This window comes from Mytilus galloprovincialis, chromosome 11, assembly GCF_965363235.1.
Source record: "Mytilus galloprovincialis chromosome 11, xbMytGall1.hap1.1, whole genome shotgun sequence".
Classification (NCBI taxonomy): Eukaryota; Metazoa; Mollusca; class Bivalvia; order Mytilida; family Mytilidae; genus Mytilus; species Mytilus galloprovincialis.
This window is the reverse complement of record NC_134848.1, coordinates 61,332,098-61,354,921: the sequence shown is the minus strand read 5'-3', so window position 1 is coordinate 61,354,921 and position 22,824 is coordinate 61,332,098. Positions and strand designations below refer to the sequence as shown.

General features: G+C 31.3%; 2 long non-coding RNA genes across 2 annotated transcripts; both read right to left on the bottom strand.

Moving 5' to 3' along the window:
• On the bottom strand, positions 1 to 8,520 carry LOC143052541 (uncharacterized). Its single transcript, XR_012971147.1, has 3 exons — positions 8,464 to 8,520; positions 6,114 to 6,161; positions 1 to 2,218 (listed from the first exon to the last, which is right to left on the bottom strand). It is a non-coding gene; the product is annotated as an uncharacterized LOC143052541 (long non-coding RNA).
• Positions 8,521 to 17,235: 8,715 nt separating this feature from the next.
• On the bottom strand, positions 17,236 to 18,369 carry LOC143052538 (uncharacterized). The gene is made up of 2 exons (XR_012971146.1): positions 18,143 to 18,369; positions 17,236 to 17,727 (listed from the first exon to the last, which is right to left on the bottom strand). It is a non-coding gene; the product is annotated as an uncharacterized LOC143052538 (long non-coding RNA).
• Positions 18,370 to 22,824: the final 4,455 nt, after the last annotated feature.

Genomic DNA, 22,824 nt, shown 5'->3' with positions numbered 1-22,824 from the left:
TTTTGCTTATTCTATTCTTTATTTACAAAGTGTTTTACAATATATAGGTATAAATACAAAGATCATATTACATTAATAAAAGATCAAGGCAAAACAGACACAAGCCACAAGAAGTAAACACAATGAAATAACAGAGTTTCGCCCCTCCTGTTCCAAGTCATGAATATGACAGTAGTTTTCGATTCGTTCCATTGGTTGAAATAGTCTAACGTTAGATTTTGTTTGGTTTTATGGACTTCCCCCTTTATGGTGTATACCTAATAGATCGGTATTTGTGTTAATACATGTTTTATTACATATATTCAAACACTATGGAACATATAACCACATATTTAAACCGAAATAGATATGTATTGGTGTCATCTTTCGCACTTCCGTTGCTTATATCTCACAGGGGTCTCAACAGAACAATTTGAATTCAGACGTCCCCAACTGCATCATTTATTTTTTCTTACGAAAATCGGTAGCCATGCATATATTTCATACGAAAATAATAACCGAATAATATATTCTCCCAGTTTTTAGATAGGCACATACAACTTAACAAATACAATACTACCACCCACCCCACTCCAATTTAACATCTACTTCAAATAAGGCGATGCAGTATGGTTGCCAATGAGACAACTCTCCACAAAAGAACAAATAAGACAGAACCTAATACATGAAGGGCACAGTACGTCGTTCAATTTGTTTAGTTTTTAATTGTTCAATTGTCCCTTTTGCAAAGATTCTTGAATTCTCGTCTTATTTCCGGCATTCTCCAAGCATATAATATCGGATTAGTCAATAAATTTACAAGGAATGGGAGAGCAAACATATACATCTGTGATGATATCTCTTGTGGATATATCAGCTCTATCCAAAATGAAAGAACAAATGGACCTGTCAAAAGCAATGTTTGGGCAGCAATTAAAATACTAGTGATGAATGCTCTTATTTCCCAGACTTTTCTAGATTTTGAAATCAAATCTGACTGATTTTTCTCTGCTGGAATTCGCTTTGTCGAGTTTTTATTCTCTCTTGTCATAGACAACTTGCTCCTGTCCTGACTGGCCGAATAGTTTGTATTTTGTTTCTCATTAGCATTATTTACTGTTAAAATAGCCGTAAAACTTGTATCAGCAGCAATAAAACAATTTGATTGCTGTCCATTTTCTGCTTCTAGTATGTTTTGTGTTGCTTCTTGATTTCGATGTTGCCGATTATCTTTAATTTGTTCGGATTTATGTTGAGTTAACGGGGAATGTAAATTTAGATCCATAGTTTTGAGTTCTACTATTTCTGCATTGTTGAACATGTTGTGGTCACCATTTAATCTTTTCATTAACATGTTAGTTTGATAGGTTTCTATACGTATGATTTCTTTTTGACTGTCTTTGGGGTCGTCAACATTTTGGATCTGTCTTTTCTTTTTAAAAGTTGATTGAATGGGTTCATCCGCCCCGTTTTCTCTGGAATTGCTTTGTTTTTCTTCATGTAAAACGCTGTCTCTTTTACTTGTCATTGCTTGTCTGTTTGACTCTTTTTCATTCTGATCAAGTACAAAGGACTTTTCCGATGGTTCATCTTCCTTTCTGTTGTAATTTGTCATCAACACAGGATTTATTTTTCTTTTACTGAAATATATTCTCCATATTTGCAAGCTTGTAAGGACGGAGATACACACTATAACGCATATAAGTATAACTGCTGGACCAAAAATTGTAACAACAAAGGCTCCGACGTAATTACCATACAACTGGTAGTGTCGACAATATGATATAGCTCCGTTTCGTGGTATCAGTGAAACGGTGCATAAGGTATACAGAAAGACAACAATGGTTGTTCCACCAATACATTTAAATTTGATTTCGTCAAACATTTTACGAATGCCATAGTTATACGAATGAACAGTTAAATATCTCTGTAAGGATAAGAGGAAGATAAGACAATAACTAAGTAGCATTCCGAAGCTGAAACCAAAAGTTTGCAAAACGCATGAAGGAACGTTCGTTGGAAAATATACAGTTAAAAAACAAGTAATGGTAATCTCGAAACTAGTAACAAGATCGCTGAAACACAGTCCAATTACAACTAGGTTGTGGAAAGATTTACTCAAAGCTTTAATACATACAATAATGTAAAATATGTTGAAAATCACTATTCCTATACATATGACTGGAAGCAATATCGTACGAGCCCAGTGGTTGAGATCAATTCTCTGTTTCATTGTGATCTGTAATAAATATAATTTTATTTCAGAAATAATAAATTAATTTATTAATTTGGTTGCATTGAAATAACGGGATTTCACTGTGAAGTAAAAAGAGATAATTTCACTTTTGAAATAAATCTGATAATTTCACTCATTTAACGTCATACAACAATATGTGTTGTCAAGACATTGACAATGACGTTGTATCAAATTAAATTGAAAATGCTTAGAAAAGAAATACTTAAATTGTCTACTTCATTTTAATCAATGAGTAAATGGTCAATGTAATAAAAGAAGTCAAGAATTCGTGAATTAATGAGTTGTTCGGTCATTTCTTGCATATATTTTTCGATATTGTTTTAATTTTTAAATTAGTTATTCTATAAATATTAATTTGTTTAATTGCAGATACAATCTTTCAGTTTTTTCTTATAAGATATATAACGTAGGCCCAAGAAAAAGGCTTGTAACAATTCAGTAATATTCAATTTTGTCTACATATAGACATAAGTAGTACCTTGGGTAATCTAAACGTGGTATTATTCAGTTAATTCATGTGAAAGTATTCCTAAACACCATAGATTTTCAAAATCAGTGTGAATTATCTTTTCATTGAAACAGGAATTAACATTTGATAAACCGGAAGTTGCAAGTTATCTCCCTTATTGCAAACAAAAGAATATAGAAACCATAGATATTTCGAATCATTGTCATGCATGCTATCATATGTCATCGGAAGTGGCATGTTGTACACAGGACGTAGTCGATTAACTCCCTTTTCAAAGGAAAATATATGAAAACCATAAATTCTCGGAAACATCAAAATTGTTTTAAATCGTAAACATAATTGATTGATAATTTGGTGGTTGCTTAACGTCCAGTGGCGAATATTTCATTCACGACTAGAAAAAATGAACAATAAATACAATAGATAGGTTCAGTAATATAGGTTGTTCGGTATGAAGATCGGGAAAATTTGAACTGCCACTGGAAAATGAAGGTATATTGGATGTGGACAGAAAATTTTCCTTGCAACAGGACACCTATGGACCAATCAGAGAGTTGTTGCAAGGGTTCCTTACGCGCTCTCTGTGTGGTACTCTCTTTTTGTTTACGAAGGGTTTTTTTTAAATTCAAGTGATTGCATATCTGTAAAAAAAAATTCATTTATCCCTTACTATCAACATGTCAAGTGGAAAGACCTTCAATTGTCCTCTGGACAATTTATGGTTTTTAATCTGTTTTTTTTTTTTCATTTCTACTCCATATGAAGTTAAGTGGTGAAAAGTTAAATAACAACAATACTGAACACCAAGGAAAGTTCAAAAGTAAGAAATAAGGTTTATTTTAATAGAAATTGGCTGAAAATTTAAGAAGCAGATTAGATTAAAGCTAGTTTACCTGAAAAGTCAACTTGTTAAACGTCTTCCTATATACAGAAAAACCATAAACAATATCTTCTTGTAACTGGATTTGAATTTTAAATCTTGCGGTTTTACGAATTTTTTTTATACATCAATTCCATTACGGTTAAGCTACCGGTTTTTAAACTGAGAAGATAGGTATGTACATGTATTACTTTAAAAGAGTAAAATAACAAAAGAACTGAACTACAAAAGAAAATTTAAAACAGAAAGTTCCAAATCAAATGGCAAAATCAATAAATCAAACACTTCAAACGAATGGAAAACAACTGTCATATTCTTGACTTGGTACAGGCATTTCTTCATGTACAAAATGATGTATTAAACATGGTTTTATAGCTAGCTAAACCTCTCACTTGTATGACAGTCGCATAGAATTCCATTATATTGAAAACAATGTGTGAGCAAAACAAACATACATAATAGGTAAAAATGTCAAAAATTGAAGTACAGCATTCAACATTGTGTTTTAATCACAATCACTAAACAAACAAATAATTTTTTCAACAAAGAACAACAAAATGGCATAAAGACACTCCATAGACAAAATACATAACACAAATGAAAGGCAAAAATACAAAATGTTTCTATATAACATAATTTTAAATATACATATCAGGTGACTCTGGGGTAAATAAAGCGTGTAAACATTCAAAGAGTTTTCTGCTCTTTGGTCAGGTTGGTGTCAGGTTGATGTCTCTTTGACACATTCCCCATTTCCATTCTCAATTTTAGATAGTACTTCGGAATGTAAAAATATACTTAAATTTAGAAAGAGAAATAAAAAATAACATAACGCATATTTTAAGGATTTTTGTTGTTGTATATACATTGAGGTGTGTCTGGATTTACCAAACGAAAGATCGACCGTAGGGAGGTCTTTCTTTGGTCAATCCGGACACCCCAAGGTGTGTTATCCTTCAAGAAAAACCTTAAAGTATGCATTATCTGACTTATTTAACGTCAAAAAGCTTTTTTTGTCTGCAAAAATTGCAGGATTTGTATTCTATTCTACTAATCGTTATAATGGCATATTCGTTGCTTATGCGTTTAGTTTTAAATACGCCCTATAACTCATTTATAATGAGAAATAAAACTCACTAAATAATCTAGATATAAACTATCGAAATCACTGTCCAGTTACAATAAAAAAAATGTTAATGCATGAAGCAAGAAACAACTCAACTGAACGATATAAGAAAAATACAAGTCATTTATTATATTAACTTTTTAAGGTGGTACCTGACACTACATGGAGATAACTCTGTAAAATCAGCTAACAGTTTTAATCACGTTGTATTGTTGAGGAAATATTAAGCTTCTCAATGATAAAAACTAGTGTTTGTCTAACTGCTATATATCCAATGAAATTTTCCGAGAAAGTGTGTACTTCAAGTTTTTTGAAATTTTTATATTTTTGTCAAAGGGTCAAAGTAAACATTTTGTCAAAATTTTATGAAAATTGAACGAGCCAAATAGCTTTTAGTCGAGGTGTTTGGTACCACCTTAAATCAGATGCTATTGGGGTTATGCTATGGAAACTTGACATGTTTACCGCGGAAAAGCTAATTATATTTTTCTATTATCTTAACGAACTATTTAGAATAACTGTGTTTCTCTCTTTTATCTGGCAGTGACAAATTTTCTTTAAAAGGTCACCATTTTATGCCTTAAATCACAGATCATTGAAACTTGGTATCGTTTGGGTTGTTTCTACAAAAGAAAGACCGATCGTTCTGGAAGAAAATGACTCCATATGGGTATATAAATAGCGATACTCACCTTATTTCAACTACGCCAGAGGCATTTGCTACCTTATTGTTATCATAAGTTACAGAAGAAATAAAAACAATTGATAAATTGTATATCTCTGATATAAGTAATCATTACAAATCTTACATATACAAAAAAAGTAAACTAACAAAAATACCGCACTCTGAGGAAAATTCAAAACGGAAAGTCCTTATTCAAAAGCAAAATCGAAAGTTCAAACACATCAAACGAATGGATAACAACTGTCATATTCCTGATGCAACTGTTTCCTACTTAAGGATGTACTTAGGTGAGGTTTTGGAATTCGTGTCAATTTGTTCGGACTCCTTGGTGTTTTTCCATACAATACAATGTAAAATATTTTGCCCCATAACACCCATTTATTTTTTTCATATAAGACTTAATAGCTCATAAAAGGTCATTTACCAAAATTTTAGAAGATTTTTAATTTTCTTTCTTTTGATTTGAGACCCAATAATACCAATGCAAAGATAAGGTAAAAGACCGTGTCAGCCTTTTCCCGCTATATTTTAAATCTCAAATATATCAAAAAGGAGCTTCATGACATATCAATATTTTTAGCCTATTGTGATCCTTAATCAATGCTCTACAGGCTTAAAGTATTAATTTATTTAATTTCACCTAAGTACATCTTTAATAGAACATAACATTTAGTTTACAGTTTTCAGACAGTTCACTTCTGTGTAAAATATACTCACATTTATTGATCCTATGTCTTCACTGGTATTTTGTGCTGATGATGAAAACTGAAAGATAAGTTTGGCTTCTTTAATCAAATTCATAACTACTATTCTAATTCACTATAATATAAAATCATAAATCTTTTGTATAGTTTCTCAGGTAAAAAGTATCCACAGTTTAGTTTTCATTATACATGAACTAAGCAAACTAGGTTTATTTATTTATAAGATCGGAATATAGTGCATCCAAATGAAAGAAGCACGAGAAAAAAGCAAAGGAGATATCCGAATCGAGGCTAATAAAAACAAAATACCACGGCAAAATATAGCAAGAGTGCAATCGCTGAAAATATCTTGCCTGGTTTACTTATCAGTTGAATTTATGTTGAAATAAATATGAAGGTTTAACTGCATGTACAATTATCACATAAAAGGAAGATTATGAGGTTAAGGTCAGATAAAGCATGCCAGTCAGACATGAACACCTTACAATCATTCCATACACCACATATAGTGGCCCTATTGCATATAGTTCCTGAACAGATCAAACCAGACAAACTTAATGACCAAAGAACCATGAAAATGAGGTTAAAGTGAAGAGTTTATAAGTAAATTTGGAAGACAATCCAGACATTTCAAAATTTAGTGATTGGTTGATTTGGAAAAAAGGCATATGTCCGGTTTTGGTAATTCAGTTTAAAATTTAAACAGAAAATAACGGAGTATCCACATACACTACCTATTTTATTTTATTTTACTAAATGAAATTAATAGTAATGTTCTTCGGCACTTCTTATAGTAATAGTAGGTCAGACAATTGTTTGAAATACTTATGTTATTTTGATTACTTTAACATCAATTTTAAAGTTATTTTTGAGATGAAATTAATTATTTACGAGTTATGAAATGTCATTGGCGACGGGCACCAATCTTGATCTTTAGATAATAGAAAGGAATTTGTGTGCCTGTTTTGTTAAGAACATCATCCTAATTTTGTAAGTGTTAACAGTATATTTTTTTCCAATCAATTTATTCATCACGACATTCGAAGTTGTGTTGTTTTCTTGCTAGTTATATGTTCATAAAAAAGGAGTTCTTACGAATTCTGTCTTATTCTTATTAATGATAAGAATATATATTTCTTCTAAATATCTGCCAACCATCATGAGAGGTCTGTACAGCAAAATACGTATTTTGAGACAAAATGGAAGATTGGAAGGACTCCCTTACCATTTGTTTGAGCTTTAATATTTTTGGCATCAAAATGTAAACTGATTTTTCAAACCGTTATTAAATTTTTCATAATGTTATTGATATTTAAAATCAATACTAGGTTTAACATTAAGTATAGTCTGCGCTACAATTTCTTGAAGTGGAATTCTACTTCAAAAATGTTCCTATATATGTAAAAGTTAAACTTTCAAACAGAACAAAAAAAAACAATCACATTACTAAAGAATAGATTATAACTACAATGTATTTACTGATTTATTTCGTGAAACGTCAAATGTACACGCATTAACTAGATAATAGGGTAAACAATAGAAATGTCTGCTGTATAATCTACACAATTGTGTTTTATTCCCTATGGAGACATTTAGACCGAGTGTCGCATGGTGGGTAACGTGTGCATATCAAGATACGCTTACTCTGTCTCGTTCTGTTGATTGTTAACGTTTGATTTGGTCAGTGGTGATGCATGGACTTCCTCTTTTTGAATTTTCAGTTTTGTTATACTTTTTGTCGCTCTTTGTTATGGAGCTCAATTGTCAGTTGTTTGTTAGATATCTTGATTAGTTTCTTCTCAATTAATTATCGAGATTTGAACATCGATAGTTTACAGCAGCCTTAATTTAAGTCGCCGATTCATTCCGATCGATTTTAGTAAATATATATGTAAGTATCTACATCATTGCGGTTGATCCGATGGATAAATCTGTTGTAGAGTTGTCACTGACTCAGACGTACTTATGTAAGTATCTAATACATATAAGAAAATGTGGTATGGTATGAGTGCCAATGAGACAACTATCCATCAAAGTCACAAAAGTAAACCATTATAGGTCACAGTACGGTCTTCAACACGGAACCTTGGCTCTCAACGAATAGCAAGTTATAAAGGGCTCCAAAAATGACTAGTAAGTGTAAAACCAATGAAACGGAAAAACCAACGGTATAATCTATATAAAAACGAAAAACAAAAAACACTTATGAACCACATCAACAAACGACAGCCACTGAACATCAGGTTCCTGACTTAGGACTAGTGCAAACAAAAGCAGCGGGTTTAAACGTTTAAATAGGTACCAACCTTCACCTATGGCCATTTTGTCTTCACAAAATAATTATACTTAACAGTTTGACTCACGTTCATTTTTTTCTTTTTTCCAGTGCCGTGCTCTGCGAATTGTTCGTCTGAAAAATCAATTGATAAACGTACAAAATGATTCAAGTAACAATATATAATAAGCAATAACAACAATGTGATTGAATAACAGTTGAGGTACAAGTTGTTAGATAACAACCCAAAGACAACTAAAACACCAAAATGTATCTTAAGGGAAACATACTTTGTCAATTTTTTTTATAGTTTGTTCTTATGTTTTGTACTGTTACACCACTGTCCAAAATGATATTGGCGATAAACGGTTCGTCGTCCGTTTTAGTTGAAGGCTTACATTTTACCTTAAGAAAGAGTACATTTCCAGTTTAAAGAATTTTTAATTCATATCAAAGCATTAACCTCTGATTTGCAAGATAAATAGCCCAAACATATCATCATATACAATTATAGACACCTATATACATTTATTGATGTGATTTTCACGCATATCACAAATTGCATTTTATATAACAGTCAATACACTATGTCTGTTCATTTGCAATTTGTTTTAAATGTGTTGTCATTTTCCGCTATTCTATTCTTGTTTTTATTAATGAACGAGATAAATACCACTCATTTTCCCCAAAACACTTCTATGTGTCAAAAGTAAATTAGCTGCAATATCATTAAAACAGCTAATTTGATGTATATTTTTATCACATACATAACATTTCCCTAACAATAAAAAACTTGTCAATTGCAAATGGCAGTCTTTTGTACTAGTTTTATAGCTAGCTTATCATACCAATTGTATAAACATTGTTTATGGTTCTGTTATATTAACAATAGTTAAACGTAATGACATATTCACTTTTCCAAATAAAGTAAAAATTAAGTAAAATAAAAATACAAGGACAGAAATGTTTCAGCGAGATTTCAAAATGTTTGCTTATTTTTGTTGATATATGAAAAGGACATTAATGTAGTAACAAAACAAATGGTAACACATGGTTTTTAAAAACAATTTAATTTTCATTTTTCGTTTACCGCCTCCTGGGTGTTTTGTTAAAGTGCTTGTCATTGCTGTGGGAAGTCGTAGGTTGGTACCCCAAAGGGACCAGTCAAGTCATCATCATAATTTGCTCGTTGGTTTCTGTGGAGACTACTCAGCATTTCGCATGTTTCATACTAGTCTCAGATGTCTGCATGCAAAAGTGTAAGCAATCACAACAACCAAAGTCTAAGGGTTGATCATAATTCACGTGCAACAATGCCTATTCATTTAGTCATTTTTAGCCTATTGTTATACGTAAAATATATTCAGGAGCTCACTATTTGAACGCTCACAATCACATACTGGTATAGTATCGTGCAGACAATTTTAAAAATGACGAAGATATTTGGATAATCAAACTTGTGGCATTTCTTAATGCTTTCAGTTGCTGACTTTGGCAAGGTTTCATTTGTATTTTCAAGAAATTCAATCACATTTTTACTTCGTGAGAAAGCCCACTTGGGTTTACAAGTCGAAGTTATAAAATTCTAAAGCAGTTTTAGGTTTTCGAGTCATGAAATACTATGTCCATTTCGGTTCGTTGATTCATTTTCTCTTCATTTTCACACCTGCACATTGTAGTAACCAAATTAATATTAAACAGCTAATAATTTACACATTTATTGTCTCAATTTATTGTATAAATATATAATTCAAAGTACATGTTTTTTGCCTCAAGTTAAATGAATTGTATTGGAAATAAAGTATGCGATAAGTGATTGGTAAATCATTCACAATTTCAATTATACCCAATTAAAAAAAAATGAAAACAACACAATGAAAATTTCATGCGTCCAAATCGCACCTCTGAACTAACCCACCTGCATCAGTATCTCCCAAAGTCAGAAACATTTGGATGCATAAATACCGAATCTCGTCAAAAGTCATAAGGCCAAAAGCAAAATAAAAGTACAAACACAAGTAAGTAAAAGGGAAAAGATAAATTAGATAATTTGATACATAGTGTCAACACCTAGAATATATAAGCCAATCGTGTATTATTGGTGAAGTTGTCACTAGTACTTTCCGCAGAACTTTTTGGGAAAAGGATAAGACGTTCTTTGACAAAACTCTGGCTCATTATAAATTTGCTCAGACATTGTTATACAAATCACGCTATGACATATACATAAAGGGTGAAAGGCCAAGCTGCAGTTCTAAATAGCAAATTTCTATAAGTTGTCATGAAAATATTTATTTTATCAAACTGTTTTCTCGACTTTCAATAATCGAAAAAAAACGCTCATACATCAAGCTTGGATTTCCTCTTATATAAACAAAATTAGAAAATAGCGAATACAAATCGCATCAAAATCTACTTTAAAAGGTTAAATCTTTGAAAAGAAATATTTCTTTTTTGGTTTACAGTTTAGTACTTGCTTTGATTTGATGATTGTACTGCACCGTGTGCATCTTTTTGTCTGCATGCTCTTGCACAAATTCAAATATTCCTAACCACCATAATGTTAGTTTTCTTTTTAATTAAACAATTTCCTTTTAAAATCGATTTATATAATAAAGCTATTTCTTCTACATAACCCCGCCACAAAAAAACATAGATATATACTTTTTCATTATCTTTTTAATATGCATTTACTGCAATTGATTAAATTAACAAAAAGTATTGTTTTTTTTTTTAAGTCTTTGATGATATGCATTTGATTTTCTGCACCGTATACACACAATTTGCATGTTTACTTGCATAACTGTCAATATGCAAATGCATTAATCAACTATAAAAAAAAGTACTGAAACCTTTGAAATTGAATGATCATACTTTCTTAAATATCAAACAACAATTTGTTAAACGTACCTGTCAATTCTTCGACAAAAGGATCAATGCCTAGATTAATTATTGGTTTTTTATTTTATACAATGCTGTAAAGTGATGTATCCGCCTACAAATGATATGAAGGATTGTATGATCATCAGTGATAATATGTTAATACATTTTAACCTTTGCCCAGCTGTATCCACAAGATAATTTACAAGATATATATTTTTTATATTTCTAAACAAAGTACTCATCAGCTGTCTTTTCTGATTCTTTGACGGATTTGTTTTAATTTCATTTTTGTTTTGATTGTCCAATTAAAAATGTTTATAATATATCGATATCAGCACGGTCGCAAAAGCTTTATCACACCTTTAATCTGTATGACGTCACGTCATCGATTGCAGTCACTGTTGCAAAGGCTTTATCAAATCCCTTATCTGTATGACGTCATGTCAAACCTATATTCTGTATGACGTCATTTCAAACCTCCTTATCTGTATGACGTCATGTCACATAAAAAAACATCTACTTGAGGTATATGTATATAATAAAGTGTATATGATATGGCTTTTTCAATATCAAACACCGTATCAACCCACAACCAATATAACCCCTCGAGCAGAGCTCTTGGGATTATATTGGTGTCTCGGGTTGATACGGATGCGATATTGAAAAAGCCATATGATTTTCTCTATACATTGTATAATAATCCCTTAAAATAGTATGTCAATGTCAGTGAGGAAAGTGGAAAAAGATACCAAAGGGATATTCAAACTCTTCGTTCAAAAACAAACTAACAATGCCATGCCAAAAAAAAACTAAAAGTGACCAATAGACACACAATATTATACAAAATACAACATAGAACAACAAAGTGACCAATAGACACACAATATTATACAAAATACAACAAAGTGACCAATAGACACAATATTATACAAAATACAACATAGAACAACAAAGTGACCAATAGACACACATTATTATACAAAATACAACATAGAACAACAAAGTGACCAATAGACACACAATATTATACAAAATACAACATAGAACAACAAAGTGACCAATAGACACACAATATTATACAAAATACAACATAGAACAACAAAGTGACCAATAGACACACAATATTATACAAAATACAACATAGAACAACAAAGTGACCAATAGACACACAATATTATACAAAATACAACATAGAACAACAAAGTGACCAATAGACACACAATATTATATACAATACAACATATAACAACAAAGTGACCAATAGACACACAATATTATACAAAATACAACATAGAACAACAAAGTGACCAATAGACACACAATATTATACAAAATACAACATAGAACAACAAAGTGACCAATAGACACACAATATTATACAAAATACAACATAGCACAACAAAGTGACCAATAGACACACAATATTATACAAAATACAACATAGAACAACAAAGTGACCAATAGACACACAATATTATACAAAATACAACATAGAACAACAAAGTGACCAATAGACACACAATATTATATACAATACAACATATAACAACAAAGTGACCAATAGACACACAATATTATACAAAATACAACATAGAACAACAAAGTGACCAATAGACACACAATATTGTACAAAATACAACATAGAACAACAAAGTGACCAATAGACACACAATATTATACAAAATACAACATAGAACAACAAAGTGACCAATAGACACACAATATTATACAAAATACAACATAGAACAACAAAGTGACCAATAGACACACAATATTATACACAATACAACATAAAACAACAAAGTGACCAATAGACACACAATATTATACAAAATACAACATAGAAAACTAAAGACTGAGCAACAAAAAATCCAACAAAAAATCCAACAAAAAATACAACATAAACCGAGGTGATCTCAGGTGCTCTGGAAAGATCGTGCTCCATACATGCACCCGTGAAAAAGGTAGTATGGTAATGTTCATGCAGGTATACATCCGTGTATCCACAGACAAACCCTGGAGTTGGAACAATCGGAATAGGTTGAACTCAAATGGAGTGAAACTCTTTTTCTACATATCAATCTCATGTTGTTCAGTTAAAATTTAAAAAAAGGCAGCAGGTGTCAAATTAAGGTGCAATATAATTGCCATTTAGAAAATTTAAAAAAATCTTAGGGAATTGCATTATCTACAAATAGAACGATATGGGCTGTATAAACAGGGTAAGCTTATTCTGTCGTGCGTGAAAAATCTGCCATGAGAATCCCGACTTTGTAAGAATTATACCAACAAGGAATTGGACAAAATTGTTATATTTGCAGCTTGTGTCCTATTTTGTATGGTAACATTTTTTACAAACATGATTATTATGGTTTCTTTTGCAAAATCATACCGCTCAGACTCGTGAATATTATTAGATGGTACATAGAATCGATGACAAAGGTGCCATTAATGCTCTTCAACTTCATACTTTGTTTGTTCTTTTTAACTGTTTTGATTCGAGCGTCACTGATGAGTCTTTCGTATAAGAAACGCGCGTCTGGCGTACAAATTTTAATCCTGATATCTATGATGAGTTTATTTTTCAACTATGGTCCTGTCAATATTTCGAATTTACAATCACCATGTTCCAAGAAAAGATGTGACATTTTTACACAGAAGACAAATATTTGTCAAAAATACCAAATTATCAAAATAACAAAAACATAAGGATGAAAGAAGATCGTTTTTCGAAGTTTTTTACTATGGTCATCCACATGAACATGACTGGGAAACAATTTTGTGTTAAAACAAAATGAGACAATCCCATCACAGTATCATTGTTTACAATGTTTGGGATTATTTAAAAGGAGTATTTAATGATTTCTCTTTTCCAATTTAATTATTTTCACTGTCGGAATAAACGAAGAGATGTTTTCCTTGACTTTGCAAACGTGTGCATTTAACCAATTGAATTCAGTTATAAACAAGATTGATATTAAAAAAATATCAGATTTAAACTTACAACAGCTATGAGTATCATCATATACTATATCTGCATACCTCGGATTTATTTAATTTCGGTGGTACCAAATTTCGTGAGTGGATAAAAAAAAAGTGTGTTTTCGTGGATTTTTGATTCCGTGGTTATGCCAAAGATTGCTAATAATCCGATAAAAATAAATTACTTTACTATAAATTAATTGAAACTCTAAAAATATATAAAATCAGGAATTTTAACTTCAAGATATCGTCCATAATCTTGATGACGACTAAGAAGATATTTGGTGGACTCTCTAGTAGTGATATGTAAATCATGAAACCACTAAGATCATAATGTATACTCATTATATTACCCAATTTGTATCAGCTCCGTTTTTGTTGAAAAAGTGGACAGATATACGACTGACTATTTCATCTGCTAAGACAGCATACCACGAAAACTGGCTTCAGCTGTATTGATATACAGACAGAACGACTAGGAAGATATATGGTTCTTCGCACTGGAAGACAATCGCTTTTGGTGACTTTTCACATAAATAAAACTTGGCTGTTTTGCATCGGTTTAGATTTTAACATCTACATGTAACACAAATACAAAAATATATCAAGTAAAAGAATAAATTACTAAAATGAGGTACAGTCAGTGAACATTTCGATTTTTCATGTTACTTTTAATAAAAAAAAAAAAATCTTTAAAAAAAAATGATTTCGAGATTATTTCTTCATACTTTTTATGAAATTTTCAGTTTGATTAGAAGTTTATTTAAGATTTTTGTTGTTGAATAACCTTTTGAATTTTTGTAAATCAAATACGGATGAAAATAATTACGTAACCGTTTCTGGTTAAACTCGACCAAAAATATATGGTTTGTTAATGTTTTGATATAGATATTTTTTTAACAATATCCCTTTTTACAATATTTTAGTAGGAACCTGATATAGGTGAATTATAGGTAATTATCACGCTGCCAGTCCTTATAAGGACCCCATAATCCCTTATGTTGTTTTAGTCTTATTATCAAATGTTGGAGAAACGTGACTAAATCAAAGTAAGTATTAAATACAGAACAAAGGTAACAAACAAAACAGGTTTGTAAACATAATTATTGTACATGTATTGTGCACAGTTGGTAGCTGATTAAATTTTACGATTTACTTAATTATTTTACTCTGTTTTAATATCGCGTAGATAATGAAAATATACCACCTCTAGCTTCTAAGGTTTTGTCATACTTTAAACGAAATGCGGACTCAAAAATGGTAAAACGCCTTATAATGTCAAACCATAAAGTTCCATAAACTTCAATTTATCTTATTATAAAACCATGCATTTGTAGAGTACCAAAGACCTTAAACATCAATTCAACGATCGGTTAACCAGTTAATTGGTTGAATGATTGTCCGAGTAACCGGTTAATCGGTCGACAGATTGTCCGAGTAACCGGTTAATCAAAACTGTTCAATTTGACAACTCCAGTTTTTAATATAAATATGCTACGTTTTTTATATACCAATATCTCTTTCTGTCGTGTCCTTTAATGAGTGTTGCGTCTAATCTTTAATATACTACTGGTATCTATAAGATATTATTGTGTTGAGCAGGATCTAATTACCCCTCCGGATCACCAGATACCAGCCCTGGTTTTTTTTTTTTTTTTTGGTAAGGTTCGTTATTCACAATATTTATTTATGTTGTGCTTTGTAGATTTGTGTTTATGTCGTTTTTCGTTTTTTGTCGGTGGGTTTATAATTGTCAGTTTGACTATCCATTTGTCACCTTCAGTTTCTCTTTCTTAGCATATTGTATTAACTTTATAAAGCAAATTGTCATGTTTTTTTCCTCTCGTTTCATTTTTATCGCTGAAAAGCAGGTTTTTTTTTTAAACAATTCTAAATGATTTTTGGAAAAGTTGTCTCATTGGCAATTATACACTATTCTTATTTATATATTAACTTCCGTTTCGGCTAATTTAATGCTAAAACATAACTACATGAATGTGAAACTTATTTTGTTTAAGCTTTAAATGCCTTATTATTCAATTTCACAACTGCATATAAATTAAAGCATTAAATATATAAAATGTACATGACATGTAAGTCACATATCTCAAATTTCACTCTTTTTTATATAAGTGTTAATCTACCATTTCGGTAATTTTATATAAAAAACAAGAGTTACTGTATATGACAGATTAACTGTTTACAAAACTTTGAATTGTTCGAAATACAAACGATTTTCTGTCGTAGGAATTTATTACCCCACCTGTATTTGGTAAAACTTTTCAACATTTTTGGTCCTATATGCTTTTTAACTTCCTACTTTGTTTGGACTTTTCTTTTTTATTTGAGCGTCACTAATGTTTTTTTTTTAGACAAAACTCGCGTCTCCTTTACAAAACTATAAGCCTGTCATCTTCGATTTTTTGTATACATATACATGTAACTTAGTTCATGTTGTTCAATTTTATCTTTTATCTTTTACTATGCTGACAACGATCATAGAAAATGTACTATGTTTTTTTGTTATCCTGATTTTGATACATAAATTGCTCTAACTAAATTCTTTAACAAAAAGTAAAATAACAAAATAAAACGAACTGCGAGGAAAATTTAAAACGGAAAGTCCCTAATCAAATGGCAAAATCAAAAGCTCAAACACATAATACGAATGGATAACAACTGTCATATTCCTGACTTGCTACAGGCATTTTCTTATGTGGGAAATGGTGGATTAAACCTGGTTTTATAGATAGCTCCACTTCTCACTTGTATGACTATCGCATAAAATTCCATTATATTGACAACGACGTAAGAACAAAACAAACAAACCGGTGCTTTTCATTTACGCCAATTGGCATTTCATTTGCGCCAAAAAAATCTTTCATTTGCGCCACAAACCATATTTCATTTGCGCCAAAAACTAAATCTTTCATTTGCGCCAATATTACAGGTGAGTACAGGTAAATACAGGTAATAATAGTATAAAACATAAAAATTTTCAAAAAGTCTTTTAATAATGAAGAAACATACTCCTCAGAAATACATGTAATAAGAGTATAAAACATCATACAAGTTATGCTAAAACCTCGATAACAGTATAAAACATCATACAAGTTATGCTAAAACCTCGATAAAATCATACAAGTCATGCTAAAACCTCGATAAAATCATACAAGTAATGTTAAAACCTGAATAAAACCTTGGTAAAATCATTAAAGTAATGTTAAAACCTTGATAAAAACAGAAAAGAAAGCACTATACACTGGAGAACATTACTGAGACATTTGTTAGCACTATAGTAAAGTTACAAGTCTGTTCTGGCACAAAATTTATATGCAACGGTCTTGATGTAGTCATGCCTTGAAATTTCCCCTCTTAGGTACATGCCATGTTTCTCCATAAGATAGTCAGTTTTCTCTTTCTCCCATCGTCGAACTGCAGCCGGTGTGTCCATAGATCGGATTTTGATGTATGTTGTAGCCTGAATCTTCTTTACAACGTCAACATAAATAAACATGTTTGGATGTTTTGAATAAAATTGTTCATTAAAATGTGCATGGAATGACTCCGGTCCATTGTTGGTTCGTTTAAAATTAGCAGTGGGTGTAGCAGCCCAAAATGACGGTGGATATCTAGATTCCGGGCTTATATAAGTTTCCAAAACATAATCAGCAAATTTTATGCATCTGCTATCAGTTGGAGATTCAGTCATAATATCATCTACGAAGCAGTCTTCAATTTGATCAGGCGATAGATATGGTAACCCAAAAAATGATGATAACCATTTACCAATTTCGCAGGTCTTTTCCTTATACTCGGTACTTAATCCAAGATCTTGAATTTTCCGCCACCAATTTTGGCCAAGGTGAAATCTACAGCAATCGATTTTCGATCCTGGCAACATTCGCAAAATAACATTATGCATGGCTTGTTCAAAGTCTATATGAATAGACTGTGGTTTAAGTACAAGATTTCTCTGTTCACAAAGTTGAAATATAAAGTTCCACATGTTTGTGTAGCATTCTTCACTTTTTCCAGGAAGCAATGCATATACAAGCGGCACATAGTTACCATCTTTACATCCATGCAGTGTGTACATTTGAAAAAAATATCTTGGACAGCATTTAAAGGTACCATCCTTAGTGACTCTCAGTTTTGTATTAGAAATGAGTATGAACTCACACATATATCCAGGGGGAGTTATGTACAAACAAAAAACAAAATAAATCGTAAATAATATTTAACTTTTCCGTTATATTACCTGTCATACCTGTAAAATGGCGCAAATGAAGGTTTTTTTTTTTTGGCGCAAATGATATATAACCTTGTGGCGCAAATGAAAGGTTTGATTTTTTAAAAATTGGCGCAAATGAAATGCGCCCCAAACAAACATAATAGGTAAAAATGTCAAAAGTAGGGGTACAGCAGTCAACATTGGGTTATAATCTTAATCACTATAAAAACAAACAAATATGTAATAAAGAAACACAAAAAGGCATATAGACAAAGCCCATTAGCAAAAATGAAAAACAAGAATACAAAAGTTTACCATAGCACAATAAGACAATGACGGGATGTTTAATCCTTTCTAGACCCATTTAAAAAAATGTTTAAATCGTTAAAATATGCTGTAGATACACTGTTAAACAGGTCTCCAAATCGTATAAGAAGTGAAAACAACTAATCACATATTTTGAAGAGTCTTGGTCAATCCCGGAATGGCTTGCAGTGTCACTGTTCTGCATACATGTATTTTTTTTTTTTTTTTTGCTTTTATATATGTTCATAGTGCACTAAATTGTTCTTCTTTGTATTTCAATTTTCAGTTGAATGCATGTTTCTCGCTGTGTTGAATACCCATTGATGGCCTTGAGCTGGTTTCTGCTCTTTGGTCGGGTTGTTGTCTCTTTCTCTTTGAAACATTTCCCGTTGTCGTTCTCTATTCTATGTGTATGCATGGTCATTGCTATCTATTTAATGTCAATATTTTTAACTTAGTTGATTACAAATTTGCGCTTATGTGGGAATTTAATATAATGTTAGCATGTGCGAAGGTTAAAGGCTCGTTTAGCATTATATTTAATTAAATAACTCGAGTTAATATCACGCGATATCCTATTCTCACTCGTTATGAAAAACATACTTATAATACAAATTATGTGTAATAATCTATGATAATATTGACTCTGGTTCTTAGGCATCTGGTCTATTGTATTTTACTTGGTGATTAGCAGCACGATTTATGATACTTTTAATGTCATTCCATGTAATTTACTGCATCCTCTCCGTCATGACAGATTAGTAATTGATGCGAAATTATCGTATGTCTGTGTGTATTGTAATAATAGTTTAATGAAATAAATGTAGAAAACCATGAATTAAAAAGGAAGCAACCAGACTCTAGTGATTATATATTTTATACATACGGTTTAAGTTAATCTGAAGGTATAAACTAAGGACAAACTGTCATGTTGGTAGGTGCTTTAAATGAAGCATACACTATATTTTTTCTGGTAACCAACCTGGTTAAGTGGGACTTCGTGAAATATTTTTTTAACCAAACACACTGCTGATAATAAACTACGAGTATCTGGTTGTGTATTTAAAAATAAATTATTTATTTTCTGAAAATGCCAGTTTTCAGGAAAACAAAACATCTGAAAAGAAGGTAATGAAACAAATTGGTTTAAAGTTATAGCCAGGTTATAAACAAATAATGTTATGATGTTTTGGGTATAGACCTCCAGCCACAGATAAATTAGGTTAATGATATTGAGAAACAAAATATCATAGTTTCAATGACCAGTAATTCAAATATAATAATTATGGTAAATAATATGAAAATTATATAACCAAGCATCCCTCCTTAAAAAAATGCTGACTAGAATCATTCAATCTTCAAAACCTGATTTAAGATGCTGCAAGAATTACAAAACATTCTAGTATTTTGATTGATCATGTCAGTTATCATAATGTGATACAAGAATCACGTGTGTGTGTGTGAATAAGCAATTAGTGACCATTATCCGTGTTGTTCAACAAGGAATGAAGTAGATGTAAGCAAAAGAAATACACAGCCTTGCTATTTGGTCGGGTTTTTTTTCTCCGTTGTACATTCTTTTCCATTCTCTATTCTACAAAAACAGATTTGTATTCAACTTCCAAAGTACATCTGTTTATAATTAAAGCACTGTAGCGCAACGGGCACTTAATCGAAAACCAAGGCAAAAATAACGATGAAACGTATGAAAGAGATGGTTTAATCATTTCTCGCGAGTTGTTATTTCTCAAGTATCAACACGATTTGTACAGCACTATTTTCCACTATCCTACAAAATTTTCGCAACAACTATACCATTTGTTTTCATAAGTTGATTACCAGATTTTAAATTACTTTGAAATATAAATCAATTTTATAGATCGAATGTCTGAGAAAATGAATTTATATATATATATATATATGATTTCTTGGAAAAATAATAAAAAACAAAATGCAGCTATCATGGAAATTTATGAAAAAAGTGACTCAGTGACTTTATGAGAAGCTTCAAGCTTACGATACATTTGTTTCACAAAATATCATATAGAATGTTAATGTGGATATGAACGTTATTATGTTCATGATTATTAACCTTGCTTTGTTCACAATCAACATACTGAATAATTGTTTCAATGGGCTAGTTTACCAACTTACATCTTAACAAAGACTAGTCATCATTTGACACAAGCAGACAACTAGCAACTGTCAATTGATAGATCGTTGGTTTGGCCTGGCTATGATTTCAACCCGGACCTACAAATGTATCACAGTGGTAATTCATACATTCATTTTTTTTCTCTTATATATTGACCACTAATATTTAAGTAAATGTATAAGTATCTTGTTTCCTATCAAGGCTATATTCTTTATATAATTAAAAAGAGGTACTGGCATGACTGGGTATACTTAAATATGATTGAATGCCTGCATAACACAAACGTCATGTGATTATCAGTGCCACGCTTCTGGGGTCATTTTCAGTTTTTATCTGACTAGTCGACATATGATGAGATCTACTAAAAAAATCAAATTTGATACATGTACTTTGATCATATCTGTAGATATAACCAGTTACCTGTCAGAAAAACAGGTGATGCAATACGGTTCGACCAGCATGGAGGGTCGGAGACTAGGAATGCTGCTGTAAAATGGGGACATATTTGATAGGGACGGACAATAAGACTTGCAACAGGCCAACTACGGACACTTTAAAGATTTTCTGCAAGGGTTATTAGAGTGTAAAGAGCACTACACTTTCTATATACAAGGCATTGGATAAAATGTCCCCATTCTGACCATACAAGACTGCGAATTCCTACATCCCACAGAGTCAAAAAGGACGACCAATTTTGGTGAGTGTTTTAATGAAGGCCGGAAGAAAACCTTAAGTGACCATATTTATTTACCCTAAGGGTACATTTTCTTTGTTCATACCAATAGTCAATAAGTTTTGTTAACCTAGGTTACATTTCCCTATAGCTGTTTAGCATGTTAAGTAAACTAGCACAAACTGCATAAAACTCAATGATCAACATTTCAAGGGTAACATCTTCAGAACAGGTTTTCAGATTGATAAAAATGTATCTTGCTAATGAAACAAACAAAAGAATGAATAATTGCATAGTTGCTAAATTCTATGACATTTGGTCTGTGGTGGAGAGTTGTCTTATTGGCAATCATACCACATCTTTTTTATTTTTATATCACCCCACTTATTCGAATCAAAGCCGACTAATTTTTTATCTTACTCCTTTATTCTGTGTAGCTAGCAGAGAAGCAGCAAATATCAATTGCAAATTCTTTGGTATGAGGGGGCAGGATTGTAATCCACAATCTCCCCCACTCTAAGCAAACATGCTACCACGAGACCACAGAGAAAGTCTCAAAACAATACACAAGAAAACATCGCTCGACTCCTATCTCAATTGACTAGGATTGACAGATTTACTAGCTAAGGCACTCTGTCCACTACAGCTTCTTCTACTAATAAAAACCTGACCACATCGAAATAGCACAATAGAACTGATGTGGCATTAAACACCAATTAGTCAACCAATGCTATTGAGGTCAATAAATTAATTGTCTTTTAATATATCAGAGTGTCTATTCAATTTTATTCATAACTTATAATTACATAAGCATTAGATAAGATACTGATAAAATAATTTCATAATTCTTATTGCCTGCTCAAATCTGATATAATACCTTTTAATTTTCATTCATGAATAGTAATTTATTATAAATTTTGACTAACAATGAAATTATATGCAACCCTATCTAAAATTGAGTAGCTGTCTAACCTCTTTTCTAAATTCATGGGCAAAAAACATGTCTAAAGTTGGAAGCAGAACATTAAAATGGTGTATAAATTTTTTGCAAGTCATGAAATAAATTATTATATTCATGATATGTATTCAGCTCAGAATTCTGCACCATCTTTAAATCCGGAGTTATCAATTAGATCCAGCATGGTTTGATCGAAAAAATCAACATTTCAGGGGGAGTAACTCACAAACAGGTCAGCATATCTATCTCTTATTGCTA